Source organism: Lonchura striata, chromosome 2 (assembly GCF_046129695.1).
Source record: "Lonchura striata isolate bLonStr1 chromosome 2, bLonStr1.mat, whole genome shotgun sequence".
NCBI lineage: Eukaryota > Metazoa > Chordata > Aves > Passeriformes > Estrildidae > Lonchura > Lonchura striata.
Window position 1 is genome coordinate 105,505,304 of NC_134604.1, and position 18,235 is coordinate 105,523,538.

General features: G+C 34.2%; 1 protein-coding gene and 1 long non-coding RNA gene across 4 annotated transcripts in view; both read left to right on the forward strand.

Annotated features, from left to right (window-relative positions):
* The window catches only part of IL1RAPL1 (interleukin 1 receptor accessory protein like 1), a 669,103-nt gene that overhangs the window by 181,286 nt on the left and 469,582 nt on the right, over positions 1–18,235 (forward strand). The window lies entirely within an intron of this gene.
* LOC144245956 (uncharacterized) lies at positions 4,579–14,072 on the forward strand. The gene is made up of 2 exons (XR_013339531.1): positions 4,579–8,377; positions 10,613–14,072. It is a non-coding gene; the product is annotated as an uncharacterized LOC144245956 (long non-coding RNA).

An 18,235-nucleotide genomic window follows, 5' to 3' on the forward strand; every position in this document is an offset into this window, starting at 1 on the left:
GAAAAAAGAAAAAAGAATAATGGATATTTCAAGCCTGATTCTGGAAATTCTATGGGTTTTGTTTGCCTTTTTTTATTTTATTACAGCCATTTCAATTTTAACTGTAGATAGACCTATCTTAGCTACATGCTTCATGCCTTCCTTCTTTCCACAAGCCTCACCTGGCATGACTTTTGGCCAGCTTTGGGAGCTGGTTTACTGCCTCTAAATTCCATGTTTCACCTGACTTTTCCTTTCCTCATTGTTTATGTTTGAATGTGGTCATTTAATGAATTATTTTTGTTTAACAAAAGATAATACAATAGGTGGTTTGCTTATGTAGCAGAGAAATTTGTAAGAGTACAGCATTAAGCCAACATGGAAAGTAACTGTCTCTGAGATATAATGATGGAGATCACATCTCAAATATCAGAAGTGCTTTCATTTTGCTACTGATCTGTGTGCAGGAAAAAAACCAATCAACTAATCAGGCCCACAAGCAAAATACAAGATTGTTGCTCTATTGCTCAGCAGAGCACTTAGACACATGATTCAAATCCTTCAGCAAAGGAGTCAGGTGATAAAGTAACTGGACAAATCCTTTTCTAATTCAGAACCTAGCTGTCTACTGCCCAAAAGATTCCTCATCCCACCCTGACATACTCTTTCAGAGGAGGCTGTTGGTTGTGTTGCCCTTCCTGCTACAGCAAAGTCAACATTTTTCTTTAAAGTTCTGATAATGTCTGGCAAAACTTTGCATTTTATTATTAACTGATCTAACTACTGCCTGATTAAGAAAAATTTCTCTAAATAGTGAAGTTTTATATTTTTCTTTTACTGTTTCAAAGATGTTTGAAAGTGATATTTCATTAATTCTTCTTTATAAAAAACTACTGACAGTGCTATTGTTTTTCCAGCGAAATGGTTTGAATTTGTTATAATAAGACAAAACAGGTACCTGTGTAACTTAGAACATGAAATGTTACTTAAAACATAAATAAATCATATTAATTTATAGGGAGATATTTTTCTATCACTGTTCATAACACATGAAATTGAGAATAGTGTGTCAGAAACAATACTGATTTTGGGAATTATATGTATTCATCACTCCAGTGTTCTGGTTAATTATTTAAGAGAGAAAAAGAGGAAGAAGAAATGAAGCTAAGAGAATGTCAATTTCTTCACTCCTTGAGTGCAAAATAGCAATCAGTAATCTAACAATATAAAATTCTATTTGCAAAATATGCAATTGGTCTGAATCTTCTTTTGTTTGTCCTTACCTCATCCATTCATTCCCTTTTACCTAGAAACCAAAGACCTGAAATAAACTCTTCCTTCCATTTACATAGTCTGACAGCTTTCAGCAATGAGATGACAGGTTTGGTGGATGAGGGTAGAAAAGTGAGTAATATTTGTCTTGACTTTAGCAAGACTTTTGAGGCTGCCTCTTAGCATCATCACAGAGAGGCTGATGTAGTTTGGCTGAAATGAGTGGACAGTGAGGTGGACTGAAATCCAGCTGAACATCTGTGCCCAGAGTTTTGTAAAGTGTGGTATGATATTCAGAAAAAGAAAGTGCCAAGTCCTGTCCGTGGCGTGGAACAACCCCAGCCACCAATGCAGACCAGGGGTGGCTAGAAGGCAGCTCAGCAAATATTTGATGGGAAGGAATCCAGAAGGAACCAGACTCTCCTCAGTGGTGCCCCCTGACATGGAAAATGCCAGTGGGCACAAAACAAAACTCCAAAGGTTCCTTGTGAACACAAGAGGTGATTTGTACTGTGAGGATAATGAGTGGGCCAGGTTTCCCAGAGAGGCTGTGGGAAGCCTCCATCCCTGGAGATATTTAAAGCCCTGGAGACAGCCTGGATGCTGCTCTGGGCATGGGGTTGGGCTCAGCCATCCATGGATTTGCCTCCTTGTCTCTGTGAGTCCATGCCATGGACTTCAGATAAGTCCATGATAAGACTTCATTGTTGCAGCATTTCTGAGAGATAGAGGCATGATTTATGTTTGGAATGAGATTTGAGCTACTCCAGTCTGAGCCTCAGATCTGGGCCTTGCGAGCTCTGACGCAGTTAGAATTAAGAGTTTGTGGCGCAGTTAGGAATTGTATTAAGGTGTGATGGGGAGCACTGGGCTGTCTGGGTGTGAAGTAGTATAGGTTTATAGTGTAAGGTTTAGACCACCTTAAGACAAAGATAAACAATGTTAGCTTGCCAATCAGAGTGCCTTTGCAAACTGTAAACTATATAGAAGTGTATATAAATTGCCATCTTCTCTAGAATAAATGGAGAACGTTGCATTAATTATATTGGTGGGATGTGCGTTCTGTCCTGTCCATCTTTCCCGATTTATTGAGGTCCCTGGCTTTGCTTCAGCCTGTCTTCTGTCTCTGTGAAAGACTGATCAGCACTTTTGTCCCTGTTAAAAATGTCTTTCTCTTCTTACCCATGATGCTTCATTTTCTGTACTTTGGGAAGATTACACCTGTGTGCTCCTTGTTTTCTTGTTTTTCTTGTCATGTTTTGTTGCTTGTCAGAGAAAAAAGTGGGCGCAGATTTTCAAATGACAGGAGGCCTAATTAAATGATTGTGTTTGGAGACCAAATGCTGCTTCACTGCCAGTTAGTTCATCTCTCTATTGGGGCCTACATGGTGAAGACAAAGCATTTAGTTTCTATTTGCCTTTGAATTGGTATGTGCACCACGTATGTAAGATTTTTTAAAAGTAAAGTAAGGTATGCTATGAATTTTCTTTACTTTCATTACCAAATCAGAGACTTCAGACACAGAAAAAAATATTGGAGGGAGAAAAAGCCAATAGCTTTGTGCATTCAAAGTCATGTGTTGAGTGTTCATTTATACAAGCATTGGGACAGAAACTGACTGCAGGCAAGTATGAAACTGTGTATCACTTCTTCATTTTTAAACAGTTTTCCTGAGAGGTTTTCTAAGAATTTTTTGTATTTAAAGAAGGAACAATCAAAAGGTTTTCAGACCAGGTACTAAACAGTTAATGGAATATACTCACTATGCATTATTGTTAGAAAAACAAATTCAAGGAAAATTTTGCCCAATTATCTGTCATGAATAAGTTGAAAAGCAATCATTATTCTAACCTGCAGGTATAAACTAACTACACTCATCTCACTTTGTACTCTTAAAAAGATATGAGAATATTCTAGCTTTAGATTTTTTTGAAAGCATTGTTTGGTGTGGATTTTGATTTTTCCCCCTATTTTCACTTGCCCCTTACTTATCAAGCACAGTAAAGAGGAAAGCTATTAAATTTACTCATAAATCTTAGAAATACCATTTATATTTGGGCGTCAGGAGTAGTAGGGTATCCATTCTGCCCTTAATATCACATGTTTTTGTAGCTGCTATTAAAATGTCAACATTTGCTATCAATTATCCCAGAATCATATTTGCAGTATTTCTCAATAGCTAAAATAAAAAATAGCAGTAGTATTTCAGATAATGTGCTTAAATTTGTTAGAAAAATCCACCATAATTGATACTTTCAGTATTCTTGAAAATCATAAAAGGCTAGGGAGCAGTAATCAGAAAAGATCAGATTAAATGTACATATGGTGAAAATTCAAGTTATTAACATATTGCTAATTTTCTTGTTTAAAAAAATCAGTAATAAATTTCTGTTAGAAAACTGACAGGATATTAGGAGATTTAGTTTTCCTTTCTTCTATGTTGTGTAAGATTTTGAGTTATAAGACACGGCTACTTTTGCAAGATTCTTTTCTAATTTGCTAAGTGTAAGCATTAACATTTACCTGAAAATTATTCTTTATGAATTCATTAAAAAATAGCTTTAGTAATATTTTACTGAAACTTAACATTTATTCCATGGAGATAAAGAGGAGACAAGAGAGATAAAAAATGTCTTTTTGAAGACAATCAGCATTATTCTTATAATTTACTCACTGCCAAGATTTATTTGTGATTTGTTTATGTTTAATTTAAACTATTATGACTAGAAGTGTATGTGGAATAGATATGAGGAAGTCTATAGTGATACACAACTATTCTGAGACACCTCAAATCTCTTTTTCTCTGAGGAATTGATGCTGATCATATTCATGTCAGGTATAATATTCTAATCTGATTTCAGTGGCAACAGAATGGAGCCCTCATTTTGAAAGATCTAAAATACCTCTTTTTCCACTCTGTCTATAATCGGGCAGTAATTACTGGAGGTCAGACAAAAAGAAAGTTTCAATATTGGCACTTTAATAGTGTACCTAGTACCCTAGGTTTTGTTTGCTTGTTTTTCAAGTGAATAGCAAGCATCAGTGTTTACTACAGATTTTCCAGCATGGCAGAATTGTTTCATGACCTCCACTTTTATCTCTGCAAAGATAACATGAGCAAACCTCTGCTGTATATTGTGTGAGCATTACCCATTGACTAACATCAGTTTCTGTCATGCAGAATAGAAATGCTTGCTCTTCTTGACATGTTCTCCAAGAAATGAGTTTGTCTTGTCCATGACACTTTACTAAAGAGCCTGGATGTGCTGTAACTGTTCTGCATGACAAACTGGGGGTGCATGTTTTCTAAATAATTGTCTTTGTAATTTGGGAATGACCTTCTTTTTGCATGTTTGTCAGAGTTCCATACTCTCCAAAACGGTTCTTTTAGATATTCCACATGTGGAGGGATATCTAATTCACCTGTATGAAGACAGTTGATGTTCCATGGGGTTTCAGATCTAGCAGAACAGTACAGAATATACCATATAACACAGTACAAATCTAAGTCACACTTAGAGAAATACAGCAATATCTACATTCCAGTCACAAATCTATAATACTCTCACCATCACCAAGCTGAGCATCTCCCCTCATCAGGAAGGCATAAGGGTAGGTTAAGTCAACTCAAGCCTGTGGAGCTCTTTGAAATTCCTTTGTTATTTTTGGGGGTTTTATACTCTTTGCTGGGCTAATCCACAGCTTTTCTTCCTCAGATATTCAGTCTCACATGTGCTAAATTGGCCAACTCAGGGAGGCATTTTCACTCTTCTGATTAACTCAGGGAGAAACTTTTGCAATGCCTGTTGATCCACTCAGCTCTTGACAGCTGCTTACCTGAAACAAAGGCCACCCCCTGGTCCCCATGGGCCTGAGTCAGCTTATATAGAGCAGCTTTGGTCAGTCAAACCCTGCATTTTTCCCTGAGCTTCATGCCCATCTCCTCTGTACCTCTTTCCATTGTAAGAGTTTATTGGTCAGTCATAATATTTTTAGAAAAAAGGTCCTGGGTATGAAGATGACAAGGAAGTCACATAACATTTTGCAGTGGACTTAAATATAATTTCAGAAACACATTATTTGGTTTACAAAGTCCAAAGCCAGCCATACTCATTAAATAGATTCATCAGCTAATTTCTGTAGTACTCATGTATTTGCCAGATCAACGAGACATTTGAGTTTAAGAGCTAAAGTAAAAGGACTTGATATAACAAAAACTCCTGTATTTCTTGAAAATGAAGCTATAAGTTTTATTGCTTTGTTGTGTAAACTTTCTAAATGTTAGTATACTTCCTTGGTATTTTCAAGAAAACCCTAATAATCCAGAGAAAAGTAGACTAGCTTCTATTTATGTCAGACCCGTGGACATAATTTGTAGATCCAGAGCAGTTCTTACATGGCTGTTGCAATTTAAGTGATGATTTCCCACATGTCTCCTCAGAACAAGCTTCTGCTGCAATGTAACCTTTCTCTTTTTCTTTCTCTGTGCACAAAGACATGCACACCCATGCAAGTACATGTATAAAAATAGATGACCCAAAAATCTCTCTACTCTAATTTTTGCTTCAGCTGGACTTGTGTTTGTTGGATGTACTTCAGCTTGATTCATGCATATTATTTCATAAGTAAAACATTATTTTCATTAGGTAAAAACCAGTTATAAATATTTGTGAATATTTTTTATTCTTTCCAAGTGATTTTATAAGAAGAATGACTTGAAGGAAATGTTAATTTCATAGCTTTAAGGCTTCCCTTTTTGGATAAACAGTAGATAATGTACTGTCCATGAAGATGTGTGTTAATTGTGAAAACAAATGTTCTGTTAGTAGAGTTTCATAACTGTCTGCTTCTGTGTGTGCATGTGTATGTGAGCTTTTTCCTCCTTAAGGTTTCTATCTATTCTGACATAATGAAAATGCTTTTTGCTTATTTGACAGTAAGTTTGGTAATATCAAGATATATCAGAATGTCAGTGACTGTTTCTCTTCTCATTAATATAATTGGAAGTGGGTTACAACAGATACTCTCAAGACACAAACTGGACATGCTAAAAAATGCATATGCTATTTTCAGAACTTGTCTCCAGTGGTGGAATGTAGAATTTATATTTCTGAATTATGAGATGAAATGGCTAGCGTATTTCCACCATTTTTATTTATTACGGTAGTTTTTTCCCCTCCCTTTTTATTCATTTCCCCATCCAATGTGTTTGTCCAAGCTTTGTCCAGAGTCAAGCAGAGAAAAGACAATAATTAAATAATCAACCTTCACTCCTACTGTATGCTTTCTCTTCCTAGTATTTTGCTATGGGTAACTGGAACTTTTAACATATACATTATTTGCTAGATATATAACTTTTAACTTATAACATTAGATAACCAGACAACTCAAGACACAATCTTTGACAAATTATGCCACTTTCAAACAATTTGTCTTTACCAACAAATTATAGATAGGAAGAGTTCTGCAATGTTTCTTTATCAATAGATTCTCTGTAATAAATGCAAAAGAAATGATGACCAGAAAATGTATCATCCATGAAGAAACCTCATTAATTTAATTATCAGAGTAATAAAAACATATTTTCTGTGGTGTCACATCTTAAATCTCTTTTCATGTATCAGTGTCCTTCATATTTTGAATAAAAATTAATTTTGATGCCTTGTTACCCATTGGAAAGTAGAACATCACATCACAATTGTAAATTAATTATGCATTAGATAGCAGAATTTTTTATGTTCATTTCTCTAACTTTGTGATCCATGTGTAGTCCCAGCAATTGCTTGGGGTTTGAAACTACAACATTTATTCCCCTTGTCAAAGGTGGTCTTCAAACCTTTGTGAATGAGGGCTCTAAGTCTGAGTCTCTCAACCTCAGCATTACCGTCTTCTCTCACTGGAGATTATGAGAACGACAGACTTTACAACACATTGATTCTTTTTTTTTTTTTTTTTCCTAGGGTTCAGGGAAAAATTCAGCACCTTCTCTTCGAGAGAGTCTAAAAGTCTTGACTTGAAAGTGAACTTGTGAAAGAAACAAGATTAGAGAACTGTGCATGGAAAACAAAAACATGTAGAGCCTGCAATGTTTCCATGCAGCACTTTCTGTCAACCTAATTGACTGAGAAAAAATTACTATTAAATTGCTGGAGAGCCTGAGGGCTCATAGGTCAAGTGGACCTCAAGGTACCATTTCTGTGAAACAGTAACAGATGGAGGGTATCTCTTTTGGAAAGCTGCCAAAATCATAATGATAGTGATGGGCAGGGACATCCTGAGAACAAATACCTCAATAGCTGCCTGGGTTTCACAAAAATTGCCATTTAGAATGTTTTTTTTAGGATAAGAAAAAAAAAAAATCACTATTTTGATGTTGAAGTAGAACCTACAAAATCTCTTCCAAAAAAAGTTTATTTGTACTTTTAGAAAAACAAATGATAAATTCTTACTGTTGGTAGAGGTAGCTATAATTTTATCAAATTAAAACTGTCTATAACTTTATTATAATTTCTTTGGTTAATGTTTCCATGACCATGATGTTCTTCTAGACACAGACCCAAAACGCTAGTAATTTTCAGATCATTTTCAAAAAAACCCTCAATAAGGCTAAACAATTATTATATATTTGAATGTTATTTCTTCTCTTTTTTACTTATTTTGTGACCGTTATCTGTCTACTTGACAATATAATGTAATATTTATCCTAATTCTATAGATTTTTTAAAATAAAAATACATAATATCTCTGTAGCAATGAGATATAGGATGAAAAATTGAAATAATAAGTTGCCTTAAGCTCAATAACCCTTCTATATCTTGATTTTAAAAAACCTGCTAATAGTGGGATTTGCTTTAACTTTATGGATTGAAAAGGGTGAAGCTAGGCAATTGCTCAGGAAAAACTTGCATAAGAAAGACACAGCAGTCAAAAGGAAATTCCTGTAAACAGCAGCGTAAAGACAGACTTTGGAATATCCTAATTATGTTTTACACTTCATCAGTTCTATGAAAAACAAACAGTTCATCCTAAATAAGACACCACCTGGAGGATAGGAGTGACCCTTGTGAAAGTGGCAATGTGAAAATGCTGTGGATAGCAGCAGTGACCACCTTGATGACAGTGCATGTAAGCGTTCTTTTCCCCTTTTATGTGTCAGTAACACTCCAGAAAAGAAGTTTAAATACTTCTACTCCAAGCAAAAATTTTTGGTAGATAATATTTCTGAAATTTTCTGTATACTGAACATGATTTTTTTGCTTTATAACTTTGCTTTATCATTAGATTAAATAATCAGTAAAAGGGCTTTGTGTTATTTGGTTTATTTTGGGGCTTTTTTTTCATTTCTTTGTTTTTTGATGTTGTTTTTTATCCAATTCTGGTATTCTTATTAAAAGTAAATCCTTTTCTTAGACATACAAATATCCCATTTGATAAGAAAATACTAAGAATAACATAGGGAGTTGTCTTCTTAACTTCTTTAATAACAAAGAAGAGTAATTACAAGAGATTGAGGGAAGGGTGTAATCAACAATGTTTTTAAAAACTGTGTTGAATTAATCTATTTCCTTGTCTTTTGCTTGTAGACGGAGACAAAATCCCCTAAGACAATTTTTATCCCAGGTATTCTGTATTTTTGCTAGCCTCAGCCTAGAATTAGCACACCAAAACCTATGGAAATTGCTGTTTTGCAGTGAAATCAAATATTAGCACCATCTTTCCCACCCTCTGCTTTTGTGTATTAATTCTCCTGAAGGACACAAAATGACAAATTTGTTACCCTTCTTTTAACTGTACATATTCCATTTTCACACAGTGCATCTTCCCCATTTCTGTTTTCCACACTTTTTCAGTTAGAGGGAAAAGCTCTTTGGTCTTTGCAATTCAGTGTTTAGGTGTTGTGGTTTGTGGTAATTTATTTGCTATTCTTGCTTCTGCTGTAAGTCACTCTTGTTTACTCTTGGGATTTTTTGATCACTGTAGTTCAGTCACTGTATCCGGATTTTTTATCTTTGTAGTTAAAATTTTGTTTACTTACTATCTTGGTACTAAACAACTTGAAGTGAATGCAAATTCTGTTAATTTTGTTGAACTTTTCATATGCTTTCATGACAAAAAATTTAAGTTACATTCAAAGAATATAAATGGTTTTGTTCACCTTGTTTGCCTTTTTTTGTTAGTACTACTCCTTTTCTCTAGGGATAAGAGGTTGGTTGACATGGCAGGTATTATACTTTTCTTCATTATACATTACAAGCTTTTTTTTCCCCTGAATTTGTGTTGATAGGTAAGAGAAAAATAGCAAAACCAACACTCCTAAGTATAAGGAATGCACAGGAGTGTCCTAAGGACATTGCTAAGTCAAAATCCACCTGACTATTAAACTTCTAAAAAAACGAAACTGCCACTCTCACAGAGAAGAGAGATAAAGAACATTTGGGTTTGCAATTCATAGTCACGCTTCACAGGAAAGATTGAAGATATAGGATAGATGTATATGTATGTATATATATAGAGAGGATATTCTAATGCCATAAGCTGGAGAGGTCTCAGTATCTTTTCTCTGAAAAAGCAGAAAGTCATCTGTGAGAAGGCATCTACTTGCATACATATTTAATGTTACCCTGCAGAGACCATAGAAACTTCTCTTCACTGGGCTGTGATTTTATGGGGGAATACTTTAGAGGAACAAAATGCCTATCTTGGTGATTCAATCTTCATGAATATGAATACTGAATTACTCTTCACTACTTCATTATTACAATACCAAGAAATCTTTTCTAACCATGTTGAATACATGAAACAACTAGACTGTCAATGAAAAGAGGTGATGACATTCTGCTTTTTTCACATTTAACTATTTTACAAGAATCTATTAATTGGCTCTGTCAGTTGTTAAAATAAGTAAGCAAGATGCCCTATGCACGTCTATCAGGATGACTGGCCTAATCAGGCTCAGCAAATTCAATGAGTATTTTGCTAAGCTTAATTAAAATTCAGCCCTGCATTTGAGTAAGCCGCAGTGGTTTGGCAGACCTTCAAAGGGCTACACTGCAGCACAACAATAAAAGTGATAAAGGCACACAAGAACAATAAATATAATGCAAATGTTCCCATTATTCAGAAATCAGGTATGATATTGCTCCTTTAACTAGTTTCTGTTTTCTGTGGTGATCAAATTTTTGCATTTTTTATTTTCAATCTCTGTGAGTGCTATACTTACCCACATACCATTTTATGATTCTAAGCACCTGAAGTGAAATAATTCTAATAATTTAATAACAATGGGTAAATTATTGCAAATACTGAGAGAATTACATGGTTTTCTTTGGTAAAAAATTCAACAGGACTTTTACTTTTCAGTGGCAAAACTTCAGATCCTTGGGGGTAACACCTCAGCTCGACCAGTTACTCCTTCAGGTATATTCTTCATTTACATTTCTTGACTGTATGACCTCAGGTCTAGATTTCTCCTAGCATTATGCAAAATTGCAGTTCTTCAACATTAGATATGAAATGGAGCCTTCCCTGCAGGTGCTTCAGTTTTGATTTATAAATTAGATTTGTATACCATCACAGATACTTGTTTTCTTTTGTTACAACATTTCTACCATTCTCCATGTATGTTAAATATCTTTGGAATGCTTATTTTTCACCCCTCGTAAAAAAATGTTAGACTATATTATTTCATCACAATTAGAGTTTCTTTTTGAAGAAAAAATTTTTATGCTTCCTTTGAATGGCAAGGCCTCTGCATCATAAATAATTTACAGCTTACTTTCATGTCTTGTGCATCACGAGGGTTCCCTTACCCTTGTCCCATTAGCTTTGTATCCTGGTATGGGCCACTGATATTTTAATATTTTCATTCTTAGCAAATACTACATGTACAGTCAATCTTGGCTGAAGATTTTTTTTTTTCCTTGAAAAAGACCTTACTTGGAAGAGTTGTGTCATTCCCTATCTTCTACAATAAAGTAAACTAACAACAGCGGTAACATATTTTATAATGGAAAACAAACACATTCTTCAATAACTAGACAAGCAAAAGAGGAGCAATCAGCAAAAACTAAACAAAATAACTATTACTATTGAACAATGGTGCTAAAATATGATTTTGGTCATAGGAAATAAATATTAGGATTATTTAGAATGAAAAATGGTAATTCCGAGGTAAACAATGATAGAAACATCACACAGTGAAATGACATTCCTAGCTAATGACATATTACGTACTTTGATGTTTAGTATTTGCTAAAATTCATAATCTCTGTAGTGGCTTTTACAATCAGAATCATAATTGTTTTTCAAGATAAATAAAAAACCACTTAAATACATATAAAACATAAGAAAATATACCTAACAATAAGAAAATATTTGTGTCTGAGATTAAAAATACTCTTCTTTAAAACAATTTTAACATGCTTCTAATTATACTACTTTCACAATGGACCAGAGAATAGCATGAACTCCATAAACCTTGGCAAAGCAGTACAAGTAAGCATAAAGCTTCTTCCCATGTCCATGGGAGCAGATGATCCATCTGCCATTTTTAAATTTTCTTTTCTGCAAATCTAATCTGGACTTTGTTAAATTAAAACCTTTCCTTTCCTTTAACAGATGTGCAGAGAGCAGATCCTTTACTAGGTAGCTGTTCACTGGCCATTTGTCCTGCTTCCATTCAGCCTTTCTGTTGTACAGTGATAGAAATGCTCCCAGAACATTTAGGATATTTGCAGGTAATGGCAAGAGGAATAAAAGGAAATTACAGAGCTTATGCTTAAATAATTTTTTAAAAATTATTTTATTATTTTGTATTGAATATACGAAAGTACCTTGTTAAATGAGGAAGATTACTAAGCATCCCAGGTTCTGAAAGATTGTGAGTACTGCCTACAAACTATGACTAAACATTTAATCCATATTAAAAGCCATTCTTTACGATTCGGTATTTTTTCCACACATTGTGACTAAGGATACAGAGTTACATAAATCTTTAGAAATTAGTATTCTTTCTGTTTTCCCCAAATTTTGTTCTGAAGGCATGTACAATTAATCACTGTCAGTAAAAAGGATCACTTATAGACAAGGATTTTTTTATAAAAGTAAAGACTCAGAAAGAATCAGATTCTTTTATAAATATCTCAGTTCTCTTTGTGCTTTGAGACAGAAAATGTGACTAACACAATGAATGCTAAAAACTGTACATAATAAATTAAAGTATTATTACAGATTCAATGAAATATTTATTTCAGAAAAGTTTGTTTTTTTTTTTTTATTTCAGAGCACAATGTTCTGCTTGGTTGGTAACAAGATGACTTTCAATAAATTAATATTAAATATGCTATGAAAAGTTTTTAAAATAATAGTTGGAAGAAAAGAAGTTGGAAGATTGTTCAAGTACCTTGGTGGACAGTTGGCTTTCCCATATCATAGTATGGAATATAAAATTTCAGAGCAAAAATTCCTTATTTATACAAATATCTGTCTTTCTAAGTGTGAAATTCTCAAGACTACCTCAAAGTAGGATTTTTATTAAGTAATTTTAACATCAAGACCCTGCCTTTTACAAGCCAAAAATGAGACATTATTAGTGGAATTTAGGAACTGAGTTAGATCTAACCTTTAATGCAGATGTTGTAAAAGAGTCAGGTATGTAGCTGTATATAATATTTCAGCTGAGAGACAGTTGCATTTCATCAGACTTTCCTTACACAAGACTGTGGCAGCATCTAAAGAGCAATGCCACTGAAAAACTTTCTGGATGATCTTTTTCTATTGATCCTTTCCTTTCTAGAGGAAAGAAAGGCTTTTCAGGTGGTGGCAACATTCATCAAAACTGTTGTACTAACCACAGGAATTACTCTTGTTTCCCATTTCAGTGCTCACAATTGCTTTCTCCTCTTTCCTTCAGTGATTGCAACAGTTGTCACCTAGCAAAAGTTTAGGGGCTTTTTTTACCAAACAGATGTTCAGGATTTCCACAGTAATTATATAATACAATATATCCCAAAGCACTTTGCCAATTTCTGAAACTTTTTCATTGTCTTTGTCTGCTTTCATAAGAACATTAGTAGTGATCCTCTCTAACTCTATGGGGTGCAATTTTGTCTGGGATTAACATATATAACATTTTGCAAATTCAGAAGGAAAATCAGCATAGAATTTATGGCTGAATTTTGTATTATTCATAGGTGTAATTTTAACTTTAATTAATCTGAAGAGACCTTATTAGAAAAACTAAATTGGAAACTAAATAAGAAATGGAATGGAATTGAAGATTTGTTTGATACCATGTCAAATTTCTAATTTGACTCTGGGGTCGTGTGCAAGTGCCTATGCCAGCATGAGGGAATAAGTGAAATTTTACCTTTGGCTCAGAGCTGTATGGGTAGATGAACTAACAATAGGTCAGCCACCATCAGTAAGTGGTCAGATCTGACTGCAAGCAAAGTGTCACTCACAGCTGAAATTATTGTCAATCAAGCATGAGATTTAGAATTACAGATATTACAATACATGGCATTATTAAAATTCACAAAAGCTAACAGCTAAACATTCCAGCCTCCACAGCAGTGCTGGGAGATGATCAACAGAAACCTGTTCATGTAGTAATTTAATAGTAGTTAATTTTGGTTTAAAGAAAAGGTGACAGCTGAAGCACAGAAGCTGAAATTTGCTCATAGCTGTTCCACTAGAATTTCCTGTTAGATCTGCAGTTTTTACTTTGTATCATGTCTTGTTTCTGAAATTGCAAGATTAGTAACAAACTAAACTCAGAGCTGGACAAAAAAAAAAAAAAAAAAAAAAAAAAAAAGCCCTCACACATGATGTAGGAAAAAAGAAAGAGAGGTGCCTACTGAAAAGTTCTGGCAGTGGGGACTACAGATATCTGTTGTTTGTAAGAACACTACTGCTATTATTATTTTCATTTATGCATTTAAAAAATAAAATATATGGTCATTTTTTGTGGTTGGTATGCAGTTTGTTGGCTTGGGTTTGGATTTTGGAGATTTGGTTTGTTTGGGTTTTGTTTGTGGGGTTTTTTTTGTTTTGTTTTGTTTTGTTTTGTTTTTGGTTTTTTTTTTGGGATGGAGGCAAGTTTTTTGCTTTTTTAAGATATGCATTTACATATGTTTAAAGCAGAAAATATTAATTGCAGCTGAAAGCACAGCAGTAGAAAAAACACCAGGAAAAGATCATGAGTAAAGCAGTAAATACTTCAAACACTTTGAGTATTTCAGTTTCTACAGTTTAATAATGCCTCCGCCAAGGCTTGAGAGTATCTTTATGCACTTCAGTAAAATCTACATCCTCTCCTAGAATTATGGTTTATGTTCAGTACTTCATAAATACAAGAAATTCCAAGGTAAAAATAAACGTGAACCCTGTGTTGGTTTGCATACAGCCCCAATTGTCTCATTCACCTCTGTGAATCAGCTTAGCAGGACTTAGGGGCAGTTTAAAAGTGCACACACTGCCTGAGCTGCACCTGCACATTTGTTTATCTGACACCTCACAAACATCTCATGGTGTGCATGTGAACACCATGTCCATATCTATCTCATGCATGTTTAATAGATATGTGCATCACATTGCATGTCCCTTTAACTGTGCTCATGAGGATTTAATCTACCTTCAGACACATGACAATCTCCTGTCTTATTTCTTCTTAGAAAGTGTTTGTCTGCAAGGTGGAATTTGACTAAAGTGTATTTTAATATTTAAGTGTTCAGCAACTGTATGCTTAAAAATCAGTGCCATTTTAGGAAACATCATCGTATTTTACCCTGATATTTATAGATTGAATCATTTAATAATGCTGAAATTTATATTGATAATTTTCATTCCACTTCAGATTATTTCAGTATTTAAAAGTTAAGGGAATTGAGCAGGGAAAGATTTTTACTTTGCTTTCTTACTCTTCATTTGGTAGTGTGGAAAGAAGCATAACAGCATTGTGATTGAAGTAGTTTTGACTGATAAAAAATATATATATATAAATAGAATAAATATTTATTAAATATTATAAATATTTATTCTTTTTTAAAATTAAAACTTTGGCAGTGACCTATGTATAGCTCATTTCACTTTATGTTATTTTGTTCTGTTATTTTGGGCATTACATTTTTCAGAGCACAAAAGGGATGAGAAATGTTTTTTGCACTTAGTTCAGCATGGCTTTGAACTTTACAACTTTTCTGAAACACATGGGTATATGGAGAAACTGAAGTTATTTTATAATCTTTGAACTGTCTGCATTAATTTATTTGTTCTTGTGCCTTCTATTTTGTGCTATCATCTCATGTATATACACTTAAAAAAAATGGTTGGACTGTTAGGTTCCAAACCTATAAATTTCTCGTGGTTCAATTATTTAGGCAAAAAATGTGTTCCTAGGAGTTTCTGGGTGGCATGAGGTCTGTGGTCCTGTGGGATAAGCAGCTAGAGAGTCGTATGAAAATAGTAAGACTTTGTCTTTTTACTTTGTCGATAATGAAAAATCGATAATAAAAAGACTGTCTTTTTTCTTTGTCGATAATGAAATTTATGATAAATTGTTGTTTTGAAAAATGTGACTGGTTGAAGTGGATTTTGATACATGAGATTAAAATGATGCTAAGAGTGATATCTGAAAGCAGTATTTTAACATTTATTTTCCAATTGTTTCAAAACTGATAAGGTGTTTCTGAAGCTACTATTTTCTTTTACAGAAGTAAATTTAAAAAAAAATTCTTTCTGAGTTATAGGCATGGGGAAAACTGGGCAAGTATTGCTTTTCTGCCCCACTCAGTTAAAAAAAAATGATATGGCTATAAGATTATATGATAAGATCCATCAATAGATTTATTTTCTCAGAACTATTAGAATTATTATAAAGTGCAGATCCTGACTGTCAGGTGTAATAGCATCACAAGTTCTTGGAATCAGTCAAGGATAAATGTACATATAAATGTACAAGGCACTCTGTAAGTGGATCTCACTGTTTTAGATCACTAAGTAACCCTTGTATATAAATGTGATGAACCAATCCTCCCAGTTAGTCTTGATCTCATCCTAAATATGCTTCTTGGTTGGGAAATACAAAACTCCGTCTTATGGGTGTGGGAAAATGAGTGAAAATGACTTAGTGATTTGCACAAGGCTACACGGTAAATGAGACAAGGCTAGAGCTTCTGAATCTCTTATTATGAAATCATAAGAAATTTTATTAAATTATTGATATTTTAAGTATCATTCTGTTTATATATTTATAAAATAGCTTCTTAAATTTTAAATTACATGAGTCCTTTAGTTGCAGCCTCCTGATATAACTGCCTTGTGTGCAATAAAATAAATGCCCAGCATAAACTATGCTTTACTATATCAAATTAACAACTGTCAAGAAGTGATTATCAGAAATTAATTGGATATTATATTTTTGCTGTGGACTTAAAAAGTCCCATAAGCAAACATTGATTTATGTGTTGAACTTCAGATTTTGCTGAGGAAAGTTTTAGGAAAAGGTCTTTCATCCCCTTTCGCCTTCAAATCTTCACTTAGTATTCTGTTGGTACTCAATTTTAATTGCCACGTTATAGTTTGCAAAGATGGTATGCAGCTGTAAAATGCTGCACTTTATTGCAGCAAGAGGAATATTTATCTGAACAGATACATTACTGTTACTGTAAAGAATGGGCCTATTTTACTTTATCAGCAGCTGAGGGGAAGGTTAATGGCTGTGATGTATCTTTTACGTTGTCTGTGAAACATGGAGTGCTCTGCACTGTTAAGATTTACAGTGTGGAAGACAAAGCGTATGCTATTCCAAGCACTCTCTTAACAGCAGACTGTAAACTTGGGAATTAACTTCAAAACCCCTGAATATCTTAAAAAAAAACATTAAGACAGGAAAAGAAAATAATTTATTCACATAAATTCATACTTTTAAGCCTAAGTGCATGGAGAAGACCTTATAAATTTTCCAGATGTCCTAAGCAAGCAAAGAATGCAAATGACCAGGATGTTTTAAATGCTTATTGTATTTCCATCTGTACTGCACCAGGATACAGGAGCAAAATCATACAAAAATTGTTTAATTTTTATTGGAGAAAGAGTCAATACCTTCAGCGAGGACACGATCGTCCTTTAGCCTGCTATTGAGAGGTCCCAATATTCAGCAAGAAGGGCCAGGTGGCAGTTTAGGTCTGTATGAATACAGTGATAAATATCAGGGATAAGTAAGATACTCAGCTCTTGGGGATTCCATCTTTTTTTCCTGTAGCTGAATAACACACAGAATGGTGACACACCATCCCACTGGGATGAGGTGTCCCTGTGGCTTCTGGCTGAACTGCTGTAGGGTCACTGCACTTCTGGCAGGACAGACTCTAATGCCTTTCAGTACAGGAATAATTAGGACTATGTATAGTCCTAATACAGATTATGTATTCTGTACTGTGACAGCTAGTGATAACGCATATAGAGTCTGAGCACTTAACACAATTCAGAACTCTCTTTTAGACAGCTGAGTCATACATCACACAGGAATGGTTGTGCATGTTTTAGTTGAGCATGGTTTAGTTAAAGTGTTAGGGTATGGGTTGGACACGATGATCTTTAATGTCTTCTCTAACCTTGTGATTCTGTGAATTCTGTGAATGTTGGAGTAGCATCATAAAACCACCAAAAATCCAACTGAGAACAGTCCCAAATGAATGTTTTCATAGAACTATCCAGTAAGAAAGAAATGTAACATTTGTTTCATCAATTTTTCTAGTCTAGATAACTCCTTTATATGGCTTGAGATTTCATTTATGTGTCTGAATGTTTGGGAGGGCTTTTATCCCACACCTGTGCAGAAAGGTGTACTCTGCACTTCCTCTGTGCAGCTCTCCTGTACTTCAGGAAAAGGGAAGTTTCATTAGGTGTGGTGTGGAAAAGACAGTAATTTTCCCAGTAGACAATTCAAATGTTTGGAGTTCTCTTTTTTATCCCTTGCTTCCA